This window comes from Sciurus vulgaris (assembly GCF_902686455.1).
Source record: "Sciurus vulgaris genome assembly, chromosome: 15".
Taxonomy (NCBI): domain Eukaryota; kingdom Metazoa; phylum Chordata; class Mammalia; order Rodentia; family Sciuridae; genus Sciurus; species Sciurus vulgaris.
The window spans coordinates 1,414,170-1,432,444 of record NC_136476.1 but is presented as its reverse complement, the minus strand read 5'-3'; the positions used below and the strand labels follow the sequence as shown (position 1 = coordinate 1,432,444).

Genomic DNA, 18,275 nt, shown 5'->3' with positions numbered 1-18,275 from the left:
AGAATTATATTAAACATGTTTATAGCAGTTCCTGTCTTAGGGAAAACCCTATAGAAGTATTGCTGCTAGCGTTAATTTTCTATTTTTCTCATGTTAGTGTTACTTCAGGGCTTGTGAATTGCCTAACTTCGCAAGAATTATGAAGTCATTTAGAAAATGTGGTATACATACACAATGAAATATTACTCAGCCATAAAGAAGAATGAAATGATGGCATTTGCTGGTAAATGGATATAACTGGAGAATACCATGCTAAGTGAAATAAGCAATCCCCAAAAACCAAAGGCCAAATGTTTTCTGTGATATGTGGATGCTAATTCACAATAAGAGGTGGGGGGAATAGAGGAAAGTAGAAATACTTTATTAGGCATAGGGGAATGAAGGGAAGGGAGAGTGGGAATAGGAAAGATAATAGAATGAATCAGTCATTACTGCCTATGTGCATATATGATTCCACGACCAATGTAATTCTACATCATGTACAACCAGAAGATGAGAAGTTATACTCATCATATGAGTAATATGTCAAAATACCTTCTACTATCATGTATAACTAATGAGAACAAATTTTTAAAAAGAACTAAGAAGTCATTATAGAAATTCTCTTTGTATTTTTTCAATGATTTTTCTTTCTGCTCATTTGTTTTTCTCTCTGTATAGGCTCATTTTGTTTGTTATGCATTTGGCTCTTCAAGACTGCCTTAAAATGGAAGCTTAAGTCCCAGCACCCATCCTCTTCCAAGCTAGCACCCCACAGACAGCAGACCAGGTCTCCATGACCCAGTTGGAGCAGGGGCTCACCACCCTGCCCCCAGGATCCTCGAAAGAGATGGTACCTTCTGGTCCATAAGGCTACCCTTTCCACATCTCCAGGCAGCCCCAGGGTTCCACAAAGTGAATATAGAAATGATAGGTATGCCTGAGGCTGTATCCCAAGGCTAAATTCACCCCAGGCACACTGGACCAGGTCAAGGAGAGCAGACACTGGCTAGACCCTGAGTCAACAGGGAAGAGGGAGTTTTCCATTCCACCCAACTGTCTGGACTGCTATTGACACAGAACTTGGGCAAGACCCTGTACGCAGGTGGAAGAATTTTGTAGCAGACTTTTGGGTGGGTCTGGGTAGCAACTGACATGCACAGAAATAACACATGGAAGAATTTGCTTATTTCCATCCATTTGCTCACTTTCAACAAATATTGACTGAGTGACTTCCAAGTACCATGCCAGGGAATATGCATTTTTAAACATCTTATTAGAACAGATTCTCTTAAAGAGATGAGGAATATTTTTTATAACCTCAGAAGTAATGCTCTCAACCCAGTCCTCTCTGTGAATAGTTCATTCATTTTGAACATTCCCTGAGGATAGTAACAAATCTTATTGTCTGTTTTATTCATTATTCTTAAAATTAATATTGTTCAACAAACTTGCTACAAACCTTCTACAAAGCAATCGTTTAGAAATTTTCAGTGACATTTACTATAGAATATTTCTTTCATTTATTAAGAAAACAATATATGTTTATCTTATATAATTATTAAAAAATAAAATGAGATCCCATATATTCCCCAAAAAGCTTAAAAAATAGAATAAAACCAATTGCTCTGAAGTCCCCTCTTGGGATAAATCCCCATCCCTCCCTTAGGCATAGACCACTCTCCTGAATCTGATGTAAATCATTCTCTTGTCTTTCTCCATAGGTTTGATTATATGAGAAAATATTCCTAAAAAGATCACATTTAGCTTGGTCTTCTCTGAAATTTCATGCAAATGAAATCATATCATATATGTTTTTCCCAGATGACATATGTATGTATATCACACTATCAATATCATACTTTAAAGTTTATTCAGATGAATACAAATAGCTGGAGTTCAGTTACTTTGCTGCATAGTATTCTACTGTATGACTACATCAAGGTTGATTTCTTTCTTCCCTGTCACTATTTTTAATTTTTGCTATTGAAAAATATGGATCTACAAACCTCCTCCTAGCAGATTTCCTGGGTGGCTGGCTCTCCTGTACCTGAGAAGGGAGGGCTGGATCACTAGAAATGTGCATCTTCATGTTGACCAGATAGTGATTGACCCATGACTTTCTAAAGTAATTGCACTGCCTTTCTTTGTGACCACCTTTATATTACCTATTTTGGTGAATAGAAAATGGGACATTATGGTTTTATTTGACTTTTCCCTGATTGAATGTCTTTTTATTTTTGTTGGCCATTTGAATCTTTTCTTTCGTGAATTACTGCTCCCTGTCTTTTGTTTATTTTTCTAGTTTGTTTCATTTGAAATACATAACTGCATAATGTACTTATGTGTGTTTATGCATATATACATAAATATGCATGCATATGTCATGTTTATTTGATATAAATATCATCTCTAAATTTGTGGATTTTCTCTGTGCTTTTACATTTTTAATTGTGTTCTTTGATAAACAGACAATAAATATACAATAAATATATTGTAGTGTGACCTAATTTTTCTACCTTTTCCTTTATGTCTTGGCTTCCTTTGTCTTGTTTAAGAACTCCTTTCCCACAATAAAATACTTTCTAAAAAAACCAGAAAAACGAAGTGTGCCAAAAGTGTTAAAGTTTTGCTTTTCTCTTTAATCCTCTAGACCATCTGACACTGGTTTTACATGTTATGTGTGGTAGGGATGTAATTTCATTTTTTTTTTTTTCACGAGGACAGCCAATTAACTCTATGCCATGTATTCCTGATTCATGCATTCCTCTGAAATCTGCAATGCTACTTGCCACGTGTAAGGTTTCAGTTTCTTCGTGGATCTATTCCCAGGCTCTACCTTCTGCTTTCATTGGGAATTTTAGCCTATATTTGCATAAATGTTGTACTGATATATTTGTTGTACCTTTTTCAGTTAGCCTGGATTCTGGTAGTGTGATCTCCCCACACAATCTCTTCTGAGTCTCTAGGCTGTTCTTGGCCTTTTGCTCTGGCCTTAAGTCTCCAGAAGAATTTGTCTGAATTGATAGATTAATCTGAGGAAAACTGGCACAGATATTTATGATTTGGAGTTTGTCCATCCATGTCTACCGTGTATCTCATTCATTTATTTTCATTGAATATTTGGGTTATATCCAGTTTTTGCTGTTAAAAAAACTCATGAACTTATTTAGATTTTCTTTGCCATTCTATAAAGGAATTTTATAATTTGTGCCTTTGAAATCTTGTCCATAATGTATTAACTTTTTTCCTAAATACCTTATACATTTTTGCTATTATATGTGGTAATACTTTAAAACTATAGAACACAATGATTGAGAAGTTCATTGTGAATTACAGCCATGTACCCCACGATGCATTTCAATTGGTAAATGGATCACCCTGGTGGTATCACAACATATCACTTAATGATACCATAACCATCTTAGTTTATGTAATTATGCTCTGTGATGTTCACCCAATGATGAAATTGCATAATGATGTATTCTTAGAATGCATCCTCATTGTTAAGAAGATGCAATACTATGTATTTTTATTGTGTTGTATTACCATTTAGTCACATGGAGTAAGATGAATAATTTTTCCCTCACCAGATAGCTCTGCTTTTCAAATCGTTGGGTTTGCTTTTTATATGGTTTTTGTCTTTTTCAGAGCTGTTTTGTTGTAAGAAAAAGGCTCAGTTCCAACCCTGAGTAAAATTTGCTCCTAAGTAAGAGATGACATTTATTAGAATTATAGGAAAATTAATATTCTAGACATTTATTCAAGCTGCTTGCAACTCCATTCTGTTCAGTTCATTCAAGATTCTCAAATAGATGAGCTTCCAAGGAAAATTGTATCTGGGTAAGTATGCTATTATTTTACTAGTTAATAGTTATTATATCTGGTTTCAATAATTATATTAAGATTAAAAAACGAGTGATAGTTAAGTTGAAAAAGTTATGTTGTTTGAAATCCTAACTCAGAAAGCATTGGCCCATTGTTTCAGCTTAATAAAATTTTAGATGAAATCCTTAGGAGAAAATAATCTCAGAAGTATTATCCTTGCAAACCCAAGTCAATGGAGCAGTATTCACTCTCATGTATTTATTGGCAGTGAGGTTGCATTCATGGACATGGTATCAGAATTCTGAAGCCATCTAGCTAATATCTATAAGTTTATAGAATTCTAATTTTCCAGATAAGCTATGCCAAAAATCCAGTATTATGGACAAATTTGACTTTAATTGAGCTGTGCTATTTGACTATCTGTTGCTACCCTTTAAGGAAAGAATCATCCATTGTCATGGTAATTAATGCATGATGTCTAATAGAGTATGAGCAGTGATTAAAAAGCTAAGGAGTGAGGGAGCTGTCTCTGAAGAATGGGTAGTTATTCTGAATTAAGAGACTGTTTATACAGGACAATGAAGCTAGACTTGTTTGCTTTTTCACTTTCAGAATGATCCAACAGCATTATGGTAGTACAACTCTCTATTTTAGTCAATTTTCTGTTGTTGTAACAAAATACCTGACATCAGGTAATTTATAAAGAATAGGATATCATTTGACTCATAGTTCTGGAGGCTGGGAAATCTAAAAACATGGAGCTGACATCTGCTCAACATCTTAGGAGGACCTTCTTGTTGCATCATGACACGGTGGAGGACAACACTTGGCAAGGTACAGCAAGTGTGTATTAGCTCAGGTCTCTCTTTTCTTATAAAACCACTAGTCCCATCATAGGGTCCAATGATCAATGACCTTGTTTAAACTGAATTGCCTCCCAAAGATCTCATCTTCAAATAACATCCACTTATGAATTTGGGTATTAAGTCTTCAGCACATGAACTTTAAGGAACAAACTCAAGCCATAGCACTGTCATTATCCTCTCCTTCTGGAAATTTAATTTTCTTAGTCTCTTAAAATTAGTCATGACCATGTAATTTGCTTAAGCCAATCAAATGTGAGCAGAAGTGACATCCATCACTTACTGCTTCATCTCCCTTTTCTTTCCTGGAGGACATTGGGGAGAAACACCAAGCCATCACAGAAGACAGCTGCCAGAACTGTCCATTAGACTCACAATTAACCTGCCAAGAAAGAAGCAAAACTGTGTTTAAAAAACAAAAAACAAACAAACAAAAAAACTTTAGGCTACTTGTCCTATAGCATGACCAAGGCACTTCTGCCTGAATCTGACAGTAACCAAGATGTGGCCTGAATCAAAACTTTGATACCCCAAACAAGAACAAGTGAAAGGAGGCAAGGAGGACTTGGGATGGAGTTTTCACTTGAAGAACTTTCTGAGGTAAGAGAGGAGGAATAAACATGCAGTAGGAGATACAGTTTTGTCATTTTCTTTAGCTGAGGTGAGTCTCAAAAGTTGGGGCACCTAAATTTATAGATACTATAGAATCACTTATTTTTTTAATTTCATGTTTTTAAGTACGTAATATTTTTCTAGAAATTGTATTGGAATTCAATACACCTTGAATATTTCCCCTGACATCAGAACTACTAACCACTATGTAATAATAATAACATAATCTAAGTTTATTTTTTTGAGGCCTTATGTGCTAGGAACTATAGTAAATACTCAAAACTCTCATAGAAATTTTGCAAGTGATGCTCCATTCTCTTCATTGCTCCAGTGAGGAAACAACTTTTGGAGAGATTGTGGTTGGTCCAGGTTGACATTTATGACTGGCATCAATCCTGCCCTGTCCCACCTCAAACCCCAGGTGACTTCATCCCCATGTTCCATGCTTCCCAAGTGAGGATGTTCCAGTGTGACGTAGAAAAGTAAGCATATCTGTATCTGCTCTGATTCTGAGAATTTTCATACCTTTTGGAAGAAACTAATATAAATAAGATTTGGTATATCTTAGATTTTTTTCTTGGCACCAAAACACAGGAGTAGAATTCAGGACCTCTTGATTTTATTCTTGCTCTTTCTTTTGTACCATGACTTTTTGACCTGTCTTGTGATGGCAAAAAGGTGGACATTCTCAACAGAACACAGAAAAAAGAGAACAGTTTTGTGGGAAGATGGGCACATCTGTTGTGCCTCTTCAAACTTGGGCTTCTTCATCAGTAATTGGGGAGTTTGGAGTGCTCGTAGGATATTTCAGGGGACTTTTCTAAATGTGAAATTTGGTGATTGCCATGGTTTGAAACTGGAATGTTCTTCAAAAGCCCATGTGTTAAGGTCTTTGTCCTCACCTTGGCTCTGTTGGAAGCTGGTAGAAACATTTAAGAGGTGGGACCTAGTGTAAGTTTTAGGTCACTGGGAGTGTGCCCTCAAAGGGTAATTAGTGGACTCTGGTTTCTTTCTCTTTTTTGCTTCTTGGCCACCATGAGATGAACAGCTTTTTCTGCCATGTGTGCCTGCCATGATGTACTGCCTCTCCACAGATCCAGAAGCTAAGGGGCCAATTGACTATGGCTGGAAACTCCAAAAGTGATTTAAAATAAACTTTTAGCTTTTTTACAATAACTTGATTATTGCAAGTATTTGTTACAGTGATGGATAGCTGACTTGTTGCTCTGTATTCTCAGTGTCTGTATGTGTTTTATGTGGTCTCATGTCAGAATTAAGAGCACTTCTGCTTCCTGCAGGCATCTCTTCTTGCCTCAGAGATATCAACAGCATTTACAGCATTTAAGGGACCATTATAGGAGGAAGAGAGGAGTCCGTTGCTTTCAATGACCAAAAACTTTTTTTTTTTTCCTTTGGACTTAACATAACTTTTGAGCAAGTGAAAGTCTGCCTATCCCTGGAGCTTTGAGACTTCCTTTCTTCCCTAGCTTGAGGCCTTTTGGAACTAGTAAATTAAGACCTTTGCCTTTGACATTTGGGCTGGGAAAAAGTGAAAACTGATCTAATAATAATTAGTTATGGTTTAATATGCGAGATTGGAACATTCTCATTTTTCATTCTGGGGCCGGGTGAGAAGGAGCCAAAGAGAGAGGGAAGATTGATGGAGAACATAAACCTCTGAAACGTTCCCATGCCAAGAGAAGAAAATGATCCTCAGGCGCCTTCTTATATCATGTTAAGAGCCCATGACAGCCCTAAAAGAAATGGAGAAGCCCAGCAAAGATGGGGGATAAAAGAGTTTCCTTTTATTGTGTCTTGAGCCAGGCATCTTGGCACATGTGTCACTGCCTGCTCACTTGCAAAGCCTGAGGTCTTTGGCCTGCCTCCCTCTTCAGGCTGCAAGAGGAGGCTCTGGGTTCAGATGACTACTTTTGACAAATAGCATCTTGTTTTTGTAGCACTGGAGATGTATTTACTTTTCACTTAATGAAGGGGAATGATCTCTTAGATGAGACATGACCTGATACAATCTCCAAATATTAAGCCCAAATATTATAGGACAAACCCTTCCAGAAATGCTCGATTTGTTATTATGTAAAATTCGTGGTGGTGGTTTTAGTTGCCTTGGGGGGTTTAGCTGGTTTTAGTTGCCAGCTTCCTGAAGGAAAAATACTGATTTTGTATGTGTGTGTGAGCTTCAATTTGATGTAAGGTACACTGGGGGGAAACTCAGTGTGGCCCAGAAAGTTGCAGAGTGAGGGAGGAATCTTGTGAATCAGTTGAGAAGGAAAAGTGTTAAGTGATTCTTCTTGAAGTGTCACTCTGTCCAGGAAAAGAATGAAGATTAAGGAAGAAAAAAAGGTGGTATAGGCAAGGAAAAGCTGATGGTGCCTGACAAAGAATGGTCTTGCAGCGTTTCCTTTGTCTTGCATAGGGCTTTAAATGTGAACGCAGAGATTGAACTGAGCAGAGAGCCAAGAACACACTAAGGACAGGCTGTGATAACCAGATGACCTGGGCTTGTCCAAGACAGAGTCTGATGCCAAAATTGCCCTAGGGGAACAGCAAGGGTAGCCAGCAGGGACAATGGGCCAAGTGCCTGCTTTTACTGATCATGACTGATATTGCAAGAACCCAGTGGTAGGAATTTTAACAGTGAATACTTATAAAGAAATATGGATATAAATAAGACAGAGTAAATGGGTCTTATCACAAAGTACCAAAAACAGAACAAAAAAGTCAAAATTCTTTTTAAAAATTTTGCAAAGCTTTAAACTTTCTCCCTACTCAGCAATCATGCTGCTACCTACTTTTGTTGCCTGTTCAAGATTTCTAGATGCTTCCCTGTTCCCTATCAACCTGCAGAGATGAGACTAGTGAAATCAGGGACTAAGCCAGAGACAGGAAGTGGACTTTCCAGGACTTTTTTCCAGGTCTTCCAGTAAGCTCCTCACTTTCCATGAACTTGGGTAGATTTGAAGGTTGTCTGGAGTCCCTTACCTGAAAGCCAGAGTTTCTAGTTATTCTTCTCACAAATAGTACTTTCGCAAAGCAAGAACAAGAGTTTAGTATTTGAAATACGGGACTTAATTCAGTATTGTTAATTTTAACATAAGGAAGGAGAGATGAAATTATTGTCACAATGTAAAATGAATTGCATTTCTCTAAATGCCAAAAAGTCTATAACTCAGTGGTTGAGAAAGAATTTCTAACTACTGCAGAGTGGTCATTCAACATTCAGTGTTAGAGGGCCCATGGGAGCAGGCAGGGAAAAGAACAATAGTTTTGGGTTTTCTTTTTATGTTAATGTGAGGTTATGGGGATGAACAGGTGGTAAGGCCTACTGCCATGGTTTACCTAGAAGGCTTGCTAAACATAGATTATGGCTCACCCTATCCCCCCAGAGTTTCTGACACAGTAGGTCTAAGGTGGGGTTTCTAGCAAATTTCCAGGTTACGTTAATGCTGTTGGCCTGGGGCAGTGCACGCTGAGAACCACTGTCCTTGTGCACTTAGGATAAAGATATATGTGTAAGATACATTTATTTTTACCCACATCTGCACCTGTAGCCTGGCAGGAAATGTAATGGGCTATCATAAAGTCAATGCTTATTAGATCCTTTTCCTGTCCAAGGGCAGTAGTTTCAGGGAGAAGCTGAGCTAAGCAGAGGCTATTGCAATTCTAAGAACCCAGGTGTTCTGGACCCTTGGGGTGTGCTGAGGGCTGAAATAAATTTGAGATTGTGGAAAGAATCCTGAAATATTAGAATGCCAGAGTTGGAAAGGAGCTAGGAGAAAGCCTGATGATTATGTTATACACACTGAGGGAGATAACTTTGAATTGCAATTCCAGCTGAGACACCTGCTAACTTTAAAAACTTTGTAAGCTACTTAACCCCTATGAACTTCAATTTCCTTTTCTGTAAAACTTGGAACCCTAAAAGTCTTGTGTTTCAGTCACAAATATTAGTTGAAATCACCTGAAGTCTGCATTGGCCAAATGAAGCAGAAAAGAAATTTATTACAAGAATATTGAATTCTACAGGGAAAATGAGCTGTTTCACCAACAAATTAATGGTCTTTAAAAAAAATAAATAAACAAACAAATGAAAAGCTTGAGAGAGTCATTATTGCACGAAAGAAATGTAAGAGCCACAGAAACCAAGGTAATTGGTGGGCTTCACTTGGTTCATATGAAACCCCATGAAAAGATGCTTGCAAGAATTGGAATTGGCAATATGTTGATTCTTGCTGCAGATGGTTAAGAACATGGGTATTTATTTTGTGTTCTTTTGTGTGTGCATGGGTGTGTATGTTTGTAAGTGCATTGACATTTTCCTTAATAAAATGTTCAAATAGAACAGAAAATTGCCTCTCTATGAGGGCTGGAAAATAAGGTTCAGGCACCTCTCAGCAAAGCAGACTGCATGCCACACAAAGGAGCTTGTTTTATGGGATCACTCTAATCAAGTCCTAGACTGCTGGCTAGGGAAACTGAGAGAATGGTAATCTGTCATTTTCTAATTCTATAGTAGATTTACCAGCTAGGAAATTTCCCAGGGTCAGAAAAGGCATTTGGGTGATGGGTAGCTAAAAGAACTAAAAAATGAACTAGAGATACATGGTAGGTGTTCAACCCATGTTAGTCTGTTTCCTTTTTCTCTTCCTGAGATGAGAATAACCCAAATTTCCAACCTGTGTCAGACTTTCTTCCTCATCATCCTGCAAAAATTGCATCTCTAATCCCAATAGTTTGCCAATTTCCTTTTAAAAGATCAAATTTTTCCAAGTGGGAAGTTCAGTTACTACTTCAAGATGAAAATCATTCATTTGTAGAATATTCCCAATAAATAGAAGGAATTTCTTTTTCATTAATTTTTTTATTTGTTCTAATTGGTTATACATGACAGTAGAATGCATTTTGACACACTGTACACAAATGGAGCACAACTTCTCATTCCTCTGGCTATACTTGGTGCTAAGTCACGCCAGTTGTGCAATCATACATATACATAGGGTAACAATGTCTGTCTCACTCTGCCGTCCTTCCCATCCCCACCGCCCCAGGCCTCCCCTCACCCCTCTGCACAATTCAAATTCCTTCATTCTTCCTTATCCCCTCGCCCCACCACTATGGATCAGCACTGGCTTATCAGAGAACACATTCGGTTTTTGGTTTTTTGGGATTGACTTATTTTGCTTAGCATGATATTCTCTAGTTCCATCCATTTTCCTGCAAAATGCAGCAATTTCATTCTTCTTTTTTTTTTAATTGTACATGGACACAATACCTTTATTTTATTTATTCATGTATATGTGGTGCTGAGAATTGAGCCCAGTGCCTCACACATGCTAGACAAGTGCTCTACAATAAGCCAAAACCCCAGCCCCAATTTCATTCTTCTTTAAGGTTGAGTAATATTCCATTGTGTATATGTACCACATTTTCTTTATCCATTCATCTGTTGAGGGCATCTAGATTGGTTCCATAGTTAAGGTATTGTAAAGTGAGCTGCTATAAACCTTGATGTGGCTGCACCACTGTAGTATGCTGATTTTAAGTCCTTTGGTTATAAGCCAAGTAGTGGGATAGCTGGGTTAACTGGTGATTCCATTTCAATTTTCTTAGGAATCTCCCTACTGCTTTTCATAGTGGTTGCATTAATTTGAAGTCCCACCAGCAATGTATGAGTATACCTAATAAAAGGAATTTCTTTATTCTGATTGTAAAAGCCTTTATTTCAAGCCATTTCTCTAAATATGTCTAATCCACTTTCTGCATGGAGACATTTAAGATATGAATCTCATGCTCACCAACACCCAGTCTGGTCCCCAATATTACCTCTTCCTCACCCAAGTCCCTTTTTACCAGATTAAAATATATAAAACAGATGATAATTGTAATTCTAACTCCAGGTGTAGGAGAAATATCACTTCTTTCTCCAAAGTTCAAATTAATTCCCACTCATTTTGGAAAGTTGGTTATAATCAATCTACAGTTGCCCAGTACCTTCTCCCAAGGCTGTGCTAAGTCCCAGGTGCCCACAGAATGCTGAGGAATTCGGAGTATGTGGCCTCCACTCCTCGAAGTCATCTGTTCTAGTAGACAGGTGAAGGACATCCATGTCTTTACTCATCTTTCCACATGGCCATTTTTGATAGTTCACTCAGTAACTGAACAATTTAAACACCTTTTGAGCTTCTCCTCTCCATTAAAAAACAAAACAAAACAAAATAAAACAAAAATAAAGCTCTGCCTGGTCTAAAAGATGTGTTTTCCCTGGATATTAAGTTCTACCAAGTTACAGGGGGGAATTCCTCACCTATTATTGATGGCCAAGTAATGTACACATTAAAAGGTGTTTAATGTTCTGCCTCCTATGGGACAGTTTCAAAATAAACATGGAGTTATTCACAATAACTAAGTTATGGAACCAACCTAGGTGCCTTTCAACAGATGAATGGATAAAGGAAATGTAGTATATATACACAATGGAGTATCTGCTTTTAAAAAAGGAATTATGGAATCTGCCAGTATATGGAGGGAACTGTAGACTATCATGTTGAGTAAAATAAATCAGTTCCAAAATGTCAAAGATTGAATATTTTTTCTGATGTGTGGAAGTTAATCCAAAATAAGGGAATGAGTAATAACAGCAACAACAATAAAAACAAAACAAAAAGAGAGAGAAGAAAGGTTTAAAAAAAGGAGAGGAAATTTCATCAAAATGGAGGAAAGATCAGTAAAGTCAACACAAGGGATTGAAGAGGAGGACGGAGGAGGAAGGAACAGGAAAAGGGAAGAGCAGTGGTTTGAATCTGACCACTTTAATATGTGTGTGCATGGATGTGGCATGGTGGGTCCCAGCATCAGATGCATCCATGGGAGACTAATTAAAGAAAAATAATGTAAATTGAGCTCAATGAGTACAGGGAGGGGAGCAGGTGTGGGGGAAGTACTTCCGACTGAAGTGGAGCATGTTCAGTTCCATACCTTTGTGATAACATGAGGGTGTGTCCTGGTAATGTAATAACTAAAAGGAAAGAAAGAATGAAAGAATAATAATAAAAAAAACCTCCTGAGAGTTGTTAGTTCCTTATTCAATCCACTTTCCTTGCCCTCTTTGCTGCTTTGCATCCAACCATCTAAACATCCCCAGTGAGCTAGGGAACCTAAGCTGGCTTATCATTAACATCCCACATCACTGGCCCACCCATTTGTTAGAGCAAGACTGCATTAGAAAATATTATTCATACTTCTTCATATTTCCTCTTCCACTCTATTTCTCTCCCAAAACTCATAGGAGTCCCTACCACCAGCATCCTATCTATGTCACAAGCTGTGCTGCCCTGCTTGGCTTCTCATCTCTCTTCTAGGTCCCTTTGTCTTTTCGTTGGGCAGGCTTCAGGAACCTACTTATAGGTAGGGATGTTGTACTCCCTGGCTCATTATTTATAGCCTCTGCAGCTTTGCATGAGGTTGTGTTCTTTTGCCACTTCAAGCTTTCCTGTGAGGCTGCTGCTGGCACAACATAGCATATTGTTTACAATAAACATTTTTTAATAAGTAGAAGGAATACACTCTAAAATAGCCATAAAAATTTAGACCAGTAGCGGTCTTCCATTATCATTATCAAATGACATATGCCATACATAATTATATGTGCTTTATTTTTATACAACTGGGAACTCGGTAGGTTTGTTTACACCAGAATCACCACAAACACATGAGAAATGCATTTTGCTGTGATCAGATGATGGCTATGACATCACCAGGCAATGGGAAATTTTCAGTTTCATTAGAATCTTGAGGAACAATTATCATATGTGTGGTTGGTTATTGATGGAAGCAACCTTGTGTGGTGCATGACTGTAATTTCATTCAATCATTTTCCTTTTGTAACAGGGCTAGTAGAACATATATTAAGACAAATGTGACTCTCTACTGACTGAGTTGCCTCAGAAGTAGGAGTGGGACTTGGAGGGGAAGATGGTGAGAAGGGAGGACAGTCAGCTCCTGCTGCTGTGAAGAGTCAGGCCAGGCTTGAAGGGGTCAGATCTAGAAGAGAAAAAGAAAGTCCATCTCATCTGACTTCCATTTGCACCTGAGAGGCCGGGTGTGTCCTAATGCTGTTGGCACCACGCAACCAGAAGTTAGGGTTCTGGGGACCAAGCCATGCCCTACACTGGGTTCTTTCCTGGATCTCCTTGTCTAGGTCATGGACTTTGAAGGTCATCATCTGACAGCATGTGTTATCCTCTCAGGAAGCCTCTGCATTTCTAAAACCTTTTTAAATTAAAAATAAAAAGTTTTCAAGGTACACAAATTTAGAGAACAAAGATTCCAGAGAAAAGAATTAAATATTCATAATTCTATCATCCAGGAAAAATAATAGTGCATACTTAATATTGTACTTGCTATGCAGCAATTACCATTTGAATTGCTATACATCCTGTACTTCTTCAAAAATAAATCATCAGTGATTGTAAAATGCAATTTTTCTTTGTGGACCACCAAGGAGAAAAACTAGTGCTGATAATTAAATTTTGACAAAGACTTCCTTATCACTTAACATTTTCCTTTTATACCTAAATCTTAAAAATCCTCTTTTCATTTTCATTAGGTATGTAGGTATTATTATTATTAGGTATTATTATTATTCACAAATAGAAAGAGAAAATAAACTTTTTCAAATCCAGATTCTCATTTGTTTTTTGACTAAGTCATCAGCATTATCCCATAATACTTTCTCTGTGAACAAGAGAATTGCTGATGCAGTATGTTTTTAAAGGCTTTTAAAGAACTAAAATTCATGACTGGGCTCTGAAACTGGCTTTGTGCATGGTGCAGAATGAGTCCACTTTTGGCTTCTGCTTCTAGAACTTTGCAAAACTCCTGGTTCTATCCCACGTACCTCTGACAGCTATAGCTGTTCTTAGGAATTAAAAGAGTATTTTAATGTTATCTCCAGGATTTTCTTCAAACATTGATAACCCATTTTGCAAATTTTATTGTTGAAACTTTTGATGTTTTTTCAGATATGGAAATAACAGAATGCTGCCTTAACCACAGTGAACACAAAAGTCGATGAGTTGTGAGATGCATCTGGATTATAAATTTGCAAATATGTAAAAATGGTGTGTCATAGAGTCAACAAAAAGGTCTATGGTACAAATTCATTTCATGCTCACAGGAACACAGTGAGGAGGTAGCGTTGTGCTCATCTTCCCATTTTATACTTGGGAGATTCAGCAACCTTCTCAAAGATGCAATTTAACACTAATAAATAAGACTCAGAAGTACCAATTTATTTATATGTATGCTAATATTTATTATAACATTTTCCTGACAACTTAAAAGATTGTGTTCCTTGAAAGAGTAAGGATAGAAGAATTTTATATTCAGAGTTTTGAGAGTTCTTGGGAAAAATTAGGTTTGGGTACAAAAGTTATAAATAAACATATATAAGCTTTTATAAATATTCTTTATAAATATAACAAGGAAGACAGGACTCAATCCTCAACAGATTTCTATTATATTTTTAAATTTGCAGATAAAATGCCTGCTAGAAGTCATTTTTTTCCTTTAGCATTATCTTTCATCCCAATGTTCATAGCTTGTCTGATTTAACCCTTAGAAGTGTTGAAGATGCTTCCCTTTTGTACCACTCTATGTGTCTAAAAATACAGAATAATCTGGATGTTCAAGATCTTCAAATTATAACCTGAATTTAATTTAACCAGGTTACTATATCATAATTCAAATTTCTCAACTATCCCAATTAAAAAAAAATACTAGATTATAAAATTTTAAGTCAGGTTTACCTTTAAATTTCCTCTTCTCCTGTGGACACTTTGTTTCTATAACTCTTTTTAAGTCTTGGAATATTTTGCAGTATGTTTTAACAGGGATAAAAACAATTAATGATACCACAAATAAAACCTCTTTAAAAAAAATTTAACTGTGTGAGAATCTTTTCATTATATTTTATTAAGAAAGGGAAAAATTAACAGAATATTAGAGACAATATAATCAATCTTGATTTTTCAAATTGTGTGACACTTTTCTTTACATAGGTAATTACCTAAAACTCATCATAGTATTATTTTACTTCAAACTCTTCATTTCAAGTAATAGAAACTCAGAAGAGATTGTTCCAACTCTCTACTATTTCATATATCACTTCTCCAAAGAGAGCCTAAGGCCTCTTGATACTGGTCTACATGAGCATAACCTGAGCAGAACGTTGAATGAACCTGCTTTTCTTTTGGTGACAAGGTAAAGACATTTTGTTTTGACTGGTCTCTTCCCAGTTTTCTTTTCTTTTCTTTTGTCTTCTTCAGATTTCATTAACTTCATTATTATTTATTTTTTAATAAAAGCCCTATGTTGTAGCCACAACTGGAGCCTGGGTCCTCTTGTACAGAGACTCTGGTATGGGTTTTCACAAGATGGTCAGTGAATTCCTGATCGGGAGATGTGGTGAACACAATTTCTTTCCAGAGCTGTATGTCCTGGAGATGGCATCAAAGGTGGTCTTAGGGAAATTGCCCAAGATGGCAGTGCAGCCCCTGGCAGAAGTATAGCAGTCATCAATACCAGCCATCATCAGCAGTTTCTTGGGCACAGGGACTGAGACAATGCCCATACCTCTGGGGGCAGGGATGAGCTGCACCAGCACAGAACCACAATGTCCAGTCATCTTGCAAGGGACAGTGTGGGGCGAGCCAATCTTGTTCCCCTAGTAGCCTCTCCGCACGGGAACAATGGAGAGCTTGGCCAGGATGATGGCCTCTCGGATAGCAGTGGCTACCTCCTTGGAGCACTTTACTCCCAGTCCAACGTGACCATTGTAGTGCCCTGCAGCTACAAATGCCTTAAACCCGGTCTGCTGGCCAGCACGAGTCTTCTTCTGCACAGGCTTGATCTTCAAAACCTCATCCTTGAGTGACGCCCCCAGGAAGAAGTCGATGATCTCAGACTCCTTGATAGGCAAAGAGAAGAGGTCCTCCAAGGACTTGATCTTCATGTCCTTGACCAGGCGGCCCAGCTTGGTGACCGGGATCCACTCCTTGTCTTCGGCCTTGTTTCCGCGAGTGCCATGCTGGGCTGGCTGTGGCCTCGGAGACCCACTGCCTAAGCCTCTGTGGACCGCCCAGCCACCCATTCCTTCCGGGGCCCTCCTGCTGCATCGGTGTCATCTGCCATTTGGAGTTTTCCCCGACAAAAAACTCTTCCCAGTTTTCTTCCCAGTTGACAGGTATTGATTACTATCTTTGGGCATGTTCCAGATGCAGCAATTATGGAAGATAAAAACACAACCTCTGAGTTGATCCTCAAGATGTTTACAATCTCATTAGGTACACCTAGTCTTTAGTCACATGAATTATTGGGTTTGTGGAGGACATGTAGGAAGACTGAGTCCACACTCCAGGAATTTATGGAGACATAAATACATCAATAATAATTATGTAAGGGCAACTGTGGCCAAATACCACAACTGAGGGCCATAGATTAGAAGTGCTACAGAAACAGAGCATGGGGGACCCTCAGTGGGCAGAGAGTAATTGGAAAAGGTTTCCAAGAAGTGAGACAGCTTGATCAAAAGGGTGAGTGGTTTATAGAATGAGGTTCAGGAGAGTATAGCATAGATTTCAAGTGGCTAGATAGAGATGATTCAAAGCAAAGAACATTCTGATACAGCTATTGGTCTCAGCTGTCCCAGAGTAACCATCTTAAAATATAAACATGATATTTTACTTGCGTTAACAATTGCTCTTTGCTGTGGAATTTATCCAACTTCCGATTCTTGAACATTTCTCAGGAACATGAGATCAATATCTTTCATATAATAAGATTTCCTACAAATATATAGAAAAACATAAAAGGAGCGCCACATTAATAATTCTTAGAAATAATCAACAGGACTGGTTAACAAAAGTAAGATTAGGTGAGCTACTGAAGGTGACTTCCTGTATCCAACCTTTAACCCACATGGGGATAATTACCCTCTGTTATTACTCTCTCTTAAAAACACAAATGCAATAATCAACATAGTAGATGACCAAAAATGCTCAACTATATTTATTAATCTCAAAATCCACACTGACAAAGTTGGTATTATCTCAATCTTGCTGAGATGATTTGAAAACCAAATATAAAAAAGCTTATATTAGTGACTATCTTTATGACAGAACATTTTTATGACTTAGAATAATAAACTTACTTGTTTTTAAAATTTCTCTTCCTACTAAATGCATTCATATTATAAATAACTAGGCCTTGCCAATGTTAATAACGAGTTCCAGGCATTTGATCATTTGAGCATTTCAGCAATTTTGATTTCTGTCACTTCTCAGATGAGAATACTAATTGTATTTTTCTGGTTTATTATAACTAATTTAATTGGTTTATTATAATTAATTAAAAATGAAAGCAAACAAAATTATTTTTGCTCTATGCAACAAATCTTGTTCCTAATATATGTTGATACAGGGAGCAGAGTGAAGCCCTGATTTGGTCCAGTTATATCTCAGGCTGGTTATGTTCTTCCCTACACAGGTGTACCACCACTACCCCATCCCCTCAAACCAATTCATACAAACTGATCCCAGACAGTAACTGGTATATCACCTTGGGTTTTCATGAGAGAAGACAGCGATGACTATGGGGTAGTGTCCCCAGTCAATGTACAACTGACAATTATAGTAGATCCTCTTGATACTCAGGGAATATGTTTCAAGATCTCCACTAGATGCCTGAAACCTCAGATAGCACCAAATTCTATGTATGCTATGTTTATTACCATTCATAATACCTATGACAACATTCATTTAAGGAAAACACTTTATACTTTTTTTTTTTTTTTTGGTGTATGGTATGTATCCAAATTGCTAGCATCACTACTCTTGCACATTGAGGCCATCATTAAGTATAATAAGGGTACTTTAGCACAAGCACTGTGGTACCAAAACAATCAATCTGATAACCAAG

General features: G+C 37.5%; 1 pseudogene across 1 annotated transcript; it reads right to left on the bottom strand.

The window, feature by feature from the left end:
* Positions 1-15,666: 15,666 nt before the first annotated feature.
* On the bottom strand, positions 15,667-16,449 carry LOC306644848 (small ribosomal subunit protein uS5-like; annotated as a pseudogene). Its single transcript has one exon. The product of its transcript is annotated as a small ribosomal subunit protein uS5-like (transcript).
* Positions 16,450-18,275: the final 1,826 nt, after the last annotated feature.